This window comes from Dermacentor variabilis, chromosome 5 (genome assembly GCF_050947875.1).
Source record: "Dermacentor variabilis isolate Ectoservices chromosome 5, ASM5094787v1, whole genome shotgun sequence".
Lineage (NCBI taxonomy): Eukaryota > Metazoa > Arthropoda > Arachnida > Ixodida > Ixodidae > Dermacentor > Dermacentor variabilis.
In genome coordinates, this window is record NC_134572.1 from 62924400 (window position 1) to 62931903 (window position 7504).

The window sequence follows — 7504 nt, forward strand, 5'->3', positions numbered from 1 at the left end:
GAATGTGGTGTGTCGGGCTCTTGCTCCTTGTCGTTTGCTCGTCTCCTATTTGTTCTTACCGCCCATGCTCCGGCAAACAAAATGGGCGAACTTTAGAAAGCGTACGACAAATGCTCCCTCGGTAACCAGCGTTGCCTTGTCGTCCACCACCTCGTGTTCTCCGTGCTTCTTCGCTACCGGCGTAAGAGAAATGATTTCATGTTCGTTCAGTACGACATCTGCTTAGGTGTAGCACTGACACCTCCCCCTTATCGCAGCGAGCTTGAAGCGGACGAAGAAGCGGTGACATATATCAATATGCTGGCGCGGGGGCCGCGGGGGGGCATCAAACCACCAGAACCAACAACCCTTGTTTGCCTTCCAAACATGCATTTTCCGCGAGCAGAGGAGCGAGTGCCTCTTGTTTGCATAAAATATTCGAGTACACGTCCGGATGTCCCTGTCTTCTGCGCTGGAAGTATGTGACGGTGTTCTATCATCATAAGAGGTGCACTGTAGGGAAAACAGTAAAGTGGTGAACTGTCTTATTTGTTTACCGTCTTCGCGTTTGTACGGAGCAAGAATGCGATGTGTTCTCTAAAAGAAACGAATGTGAAAGTTAAATTTGCTCATGCCACGTTGTTTCGCCGCGTCGAACTTATAGCCGCGAGAACTTCATTTTGTGACGTCGCAATTATGGCGGTATATTTTATTTGCGGTATGCCTAATTTTACCCTAGAAACCTACAAAAAGCCTCAATTAGGGCTTTTTTTTTTCTTCTAGTATCAACTAGGGTTGGTCGCTGGCGGAAGCTCTGGTATTCTGCTACGCCATTAAAATCTACTTCAGAAACTTAAATGCCGCGTTCGCCACTCCTGAATATTCATTTGTTTTTAAGTGAGAGCATCACTTGTTGGCTGTTTGTAGGCATTAAAAAGTAATTTTAATCATGCACGACAGCACTTTAGAATTGTACTTTTTATCGATTAGAAAGCTACATCGACGTTCCCCGCCTCAGAAAAGGCAGTAGATATGTCATTATCCGCTGTCGGCTTAGCAAGTTCTTTTTCTGAGAAATGAAAGCAGCCTCAACAATTATTTAACGACTCTACTGGAATGAAATGCAGAGTCTTTCAAGCGGGAATACAGATATCTTGGTAACGTTGCTTGCTGGTAAATATTATTCATGGGGCCGGAGCCTCACATATTGTTCACCATAACCGGCAATAACCGATTCTGGCACAGCGCTTAGTAACGTCGTCTGGTGAAAGTGCAATTCGTCATGTCATTCAGCTTTCTTCGACATAGTACAGTTTTTATTCCGATATACGTAAAGAAAGTACAACCTTATAAAGAAACTGACCATTAAACTAGAAAAAGCATAGGGTAAATTGATTGCTGTGATTAAATGAAATGTAGAAATAACGAGATAAAGGAAAACTGGAAGTGGTAGAAAGGATAACTTTTCGCAGGTGAGTACGGAACCAGCATCCTCCGCATTACTCGTGCGAGGTTTTTAATTACCAATTAAACTACCACGGCGATCACCCCCCCCCCCCCCCAATTCACTTTCTTGGGTTTTTCGGTGTGTGTACAAGGAAGGATGTACAAGGGGCGTCGTATGCGCGCTGATTTAGCATTCTGACTGATTTCCCTATAAGATCTGCTGTGCACCGTCCTTTCAACGACCAGTCCGAACCTAGGCTCAGTTGAAGAGCAAACCGTCGATGACGGTCCTCTCCGTCCGTACAGCAAATCCTACAGGCACAATATGAAAAACCGCCCGAGTCTAAGCCTCCTTCCCCCTCCGTGTCTCCATGAGAGAGAGAGAGAGAAAAAATAACATCTAAACGACGAACGTGCCAGACGACGTATGCTGCGGAAGAGATTCTCTTTCGCGTTCAATCGACCCCTCCCGGAGCATTTGGCGCGTGTTGATGAGGGTGCGTCGAAAGCTCGCGCTCTCTGTCCAGTTAATTAGGCCAACTACGCGACGATTATTAGGCGCGCAGAGCGCAGACGCTCCCCCCGTCTCCGACTAATACGCGGGATTTGCCTCGCCGTACGCAGGAGGACGCGAGCAGGCGCCCGGCGCGAGATGCTCGCGCTCAGCCGATCCGGGCCGATTAATCCCTCCGCGAGTCCTCTTCGGCGAGCCTGTCCTTCGGTGAAATGACGGTGCTCGGTTCTCGTCGGTGTGAAAGCGCCATCTGCTGCCTGACTTTTTAGTTATTTTCTGTTATGTGCTCGATAAAAGAAAGAAAGCTCTGCGCGTACGGTTTCGGCGCCGGCTACTTCCTTGTCTGAGAAAGAGCTAGTGTTTTTCACTTACGGTGTCGTACGCTCTTACACTCTTGCACATGTAACACATTAATGAAACGTACTGTACGTGTATGGCATGCACATATAACACTCACACACGTATAAATTACATTTTTTGGTTGTCCCAGCTAACGTTAGCCAAGTTGTTGAACGAAAAAAGAAAGCGAAGGTCTAGAATACACGCTGCGAAGTACAATTTTGATACCTATGGCGTACGGTCGTCAGAGATCTAATAACGGGACACCCTGAGTGTCAAAGTTGTGCTTCGTATAGTGTTTTCTTAACATTCTTTTCTAAACCTATGAAGTTGCTACAATGCACCGTGCCTTTGTATTCTCCGTCTGCGTTGAGCAGCTTGACTAGCGTTAGATAGGGCACGCGGTATCGTGCACTTCTTATCTGCATAACATGCACTCTTCTACATAACAGTGTAAACGAATACAACGTTACGAAGAAATCAATCAACAAATACAACAGGGGAAACAAAACAGTGCTACCACACAACATAGCGCAGGATGGCAGTAAAGATAAAACACTCACGTTAGCCGGCCCTTCCTTAGAAAATAGACAGTGCATCGAGTGCAGATCCTTTAATACCGCTGGACTACACGGCTGCCTTCAAGGCATGTCTTTCAAAGCCCTTTCACACCAATTTTCCATCGCATCTGTTGGCCACAACTTGTTTTTTTTTCTTCTGCAGCCCCGGTTGGCGCAAAAAAAAAAAAAAAAACTTGCACGTCCACAGTGACACGCATTGTCAATCTTTCACCGCATGCAGCCATACGTTCCCTTTGAATGAGCAATTGAAGCAAACTGCGCATACCTAATTCGCTCCTTTGTGCAAGCTCGCAAGCGAGAGCCAATGGAGCTCGTGGATTTCATTGATTTCAGTGACCTTGGATTTCAACATGGTCATCAATAGCGAACATGTGACTGCGGTATTACTTTGAATTTTATTTGCAGCAGACAAAAACAAAGGCAATGCTGCGAGTGACCAGGAAGAATGCTGTTTAGGGAAGCTTGAGGAGACCTGGTTGCCGCAACACTGAGCCGCACACGGACGATTGGTGAAGAGTGTAATACAATGCAACAACACACATTGCAATGCAACAACAACCTTTCATCTTACAAGTTCTATAAATTATATATCTGCTTAAATATATAGAAAAAGAAGCATAAAGGAAAGCAACTTCAAATCACACATGAGATCGTAATACAGCCATAGAGCAGTACATTATCATAGAAAACTTTTAAAAGATCAACACACACAAGATAGGATTGTATCACAGGCTAACAGGAATTCACTGCCCGTATGCTTCTGCTTATAAATGTGCTTCTCAGTTCGCTTAATGAATTATTAGTCAAGTCAATGTTTTTCTCATTGTACATGGTGTTCATTAGGGTGGGCAATAAGAACTGCAGCCTTTGTTTCCATAGTTTGCGCGCCACCTGAAAACGTTCCACTGTTCTGAATTCCGCGTATTATATGTGGTTACGTTTTCTGCAAGCTTGGCTAACTTAATTAACTCGTCATCATTATTTGCTATGGCACGCTTGTACTGTCGGCATAGTTTATAACTGTGCATTGAATGAACAGGACTAAGCTCATGCTCTGAAAAAGGCCCGCTGTGTGTGCAAGGAAAGGATCTTTTGATATTAGGCAGATAATTATCATTTGTGAACCTGTAATTCTATTCTGGTTTTTGTCTGTTGTAGTTCCCCGGACGAGAAGTCCATGGTTAACTTGGGGTAGCAAGAGGACACTGTATAGCATTTTGCTGACTGACATAGGAAAATGAAAGACTGGCGACTCACTATGCCCACGATTCTGGATAATTTGCCGACAATATACTTAACATGGTCATCCCAAGTCATGTTATCTCCAAAGCAAACTCCCAGCTTACTTACAAATGGTACTAGATCTATCTCACAGTCATTTAGCTTAATGGGGGGGAGCTTAATAGATTTATTGTGTGGACGAAAGAGGATTTCTTTGGTTTTCTTTAACGTTAATTTTTAGGTAGTCTCCCAGTCACTTATTGTAGTTAGGGTATTATTAGCTCTTAGTGCTAAGTGAGCACCTGATTTGCCGGTAATGAACAAACTCCTGCCGTCGGCGTGCATTATGTATTTAGGAGCTGTATCTACATCAGCTGTTTCATTTATGTGTAAAGTGCAAAAATAAATGGTCAAAAGATTGTACAATCAGAAACGCCGGATGTTACTGGCATATTTTTTCTGATCATTCACCTGCGATGCTTACAAATTGTGACCTGTTTTGCAAATAAGAATAAAAAAGAATTTGCGACTCCCTTAATACCATAATATTTGATTTTTTTAATAAAACTTCATGACTAATAAGGTCAAACGCCTTCGTGAAGTCCAAAAACAACCTGAGTATACCATGTTCTGGGATACAAAATTTTCTAAGATATACTCCTTTTGTTCTGGAAGAGCAAGCTCAGTCGATCGTTTTTTACGAAAACGATATTGTGCCGTGTTCATGAGGTTGTGACGGTCAACAAAATCTGTCAGACGTTTTAAAATAGCACTTTATAAACCTTTAGAGAAACTAGGCAAATCAATATTGGCCTGTAGTTAGCTATATGTCATATTTATTTCCTTTTTCATATATTGCTCACGATGTTATACGGAAAAATTCCTGTAAGCAAACTTAAGTTGAATATGTGCGTGAGAGGAAGTGCTAGAATATCAATGGCGTGTTTCAGGGGTTTTATTTGAAATCCTGATGCATCAGTCGCCTCACTATTGCTTAACTCCTGAATTTAAGCAATAACTTCGCTTTCTGAGATAGGTTTGAGAAAAACCGTGTGATCAGTACAAGAGTCGACATATCTTAATTCTTCGTAAATGTTTGAACCTGAGCTACAAGAAAGAAAGAAAATTTATAAATCTGTCTCCTTGTACCCAACCACTTAACAAAAGACCTTGCTCTAAAATTTGTGTAACTGGCTACCAAGCATCGAGTTAAGCGTCTTCCAAACATTTTCAGAACGTCTGACGGACGAGCTAAACAGATTGAAGAGGTAGTGAGGTTAGTGGAGCGAAGTTTTTTGGTTACAAAATTCTGTATTCTTTGTATGTCTTAGGATATTGAGGAGATTTGTTGATTTAAAGATTTAGATTGTTGATCTCGTTTCTTTATATTGTTAAGTAATTCCTTTGTCATCCATATCCTACGGCACTTCTTTAAACGCGCACTGATTTTAAAAGAAACGAATCTAAATATGCTTCACAAAAAGTTTTGATGAGGCTATCATAGTCAGCGTTGACCTCACTTTTCTCGAACACAGCGTTCAAACTAATTCTGCACAAGCAATTCTTAAATGAGTGTCAGAGATTTATGTTCATATGTCTGCAAGAAAAACTTGGTTGCGTTTTTTTAGGGTCAGTTAAGGTTAGCGCTGAACTACCCTTTCTAGTCATCGTAAAGCCACCATAAAATCATTCTAGGTTTTCATTCCGCGTTTAGTGTTGTACACGTTCTCATGTCTGCTTTTTTGTTCATTTATCGTCATATCTTTATATGCCATGTACTGTTCTGTTATCCTCTTTAGAAGTTACTGTTCCATCATTATTCTTACTTATGGGTGGGAGAAGTCACTAGCTAGGACACCAAGTTCAATTCGCGAATTCACTAACTCTCACTGTCACCCTCACCGTAATCGACAATACGCCACCACCACTCGTATCAATAGTTTGGCACCAAAACCACTTTCCTTCTATGCTCGGCTCTTCTGCGTTAAATGATGCTGCCGTATGTATCCTGTACCTTATGGTTGTTGCGAAAGCGTCAAATGGCCCATTTAGCGAAAAAGTTGCCGGCATCTGTAGCAGTGAGACGGGCGTTCCCGCACCCGTTTCAATTGAACATTCAGGTTTTCGCATTCACAACTCGTAAGAAGGGCTTCGATATACATGGAGTTTTTTTAAATATAACAATGCTGCACAACCAACCAACCAACCAACCAACGAAACCGACCGGACCGGACCGAACCGGACCGGACCGAACCGGACCGGACCGAACCGAACCGACCCGGACGGACGGACGGACGGACGGACGGACGGACGGACCGACCGACCGACCGACCGACCGACCGACCGACCGACCGACCGACCGACCGACCGACCGACCGACCGACCGACCGACCGACCGACCGACCGACCGACCGACCGACCGACCAAAAATACCTAAGTTCGGGATGCTTTTCGCTGCCGCACATTCACACATATCATTCCATTTGATTTTTTTTTTTTGCGTTCGTTCGACTTTCTCAATTATTTTCCTCTCACATCAGGAAAGAGCAATAGATGGTGCCTGTTACAGACATCAACACGTCCTCTTCAATGTGTGACAAAATGAAAGAACCACCTTCTGCCCATCTACTTATCGTTAACTTACAGGGTACGCATATATTTTTGTACGACAAACTATTGCGCCCTTGTCATTAGTATTTCTTGTAAGGGAGGCATAGAAATAAATTTGTTATAAAATTTTGTGTTAAGCTGTTATAACGCCCACATTTACAGATTACCTTTTAAATTGAATTATGGGGTTTTACATACCAAAACAACTTTCTGATTATGAGGCACGCCGTAGTGAGGGACTCCGGAAATTTCGACCACCTGGGGTTTTTTAACGTGCACCTAAATCTAAGTACACGGGTGTTTTCGCATTTCGCCCCAACCAAAATGCGGCCGCCGTGGCCGGGGTTCGATCCCGCGACCTCGTGCTCAGCAGCCCAACACCATAGCCACTGAGCAACCACGGTGGGTGAGATACATTTTAAGACCATAAAAAAAATTAGAGTTGTGATAAAATTGAGGACGCGACATTTAAATGTAAATGAGGCACCTTCGCACTTCGAAGTAAAATATTTTGTACATAGATCGCTGGTTAAACTGGACATAAGTTAATGTTAGGGCTGCTGCAGTACTCATGTTGCTTTCACGAGAAAATGCTTGAAATTATGACCCACTTTGACCTGCGGCCGTTTTTAACATAAGATGTTCGCTAACGCTCAGGGAAAGCAAGCATCAGTGCTATTCATACTTAGCTTTCATAAATGAGTTCTGACTTGATATATTTATCTACGCTATCTACGTATAAGCGTTCTGTAATGGTTTCACCGCATTACAATATTATAACGTGGCAAAGCTTACGGAGGCTGTATTGTATGAA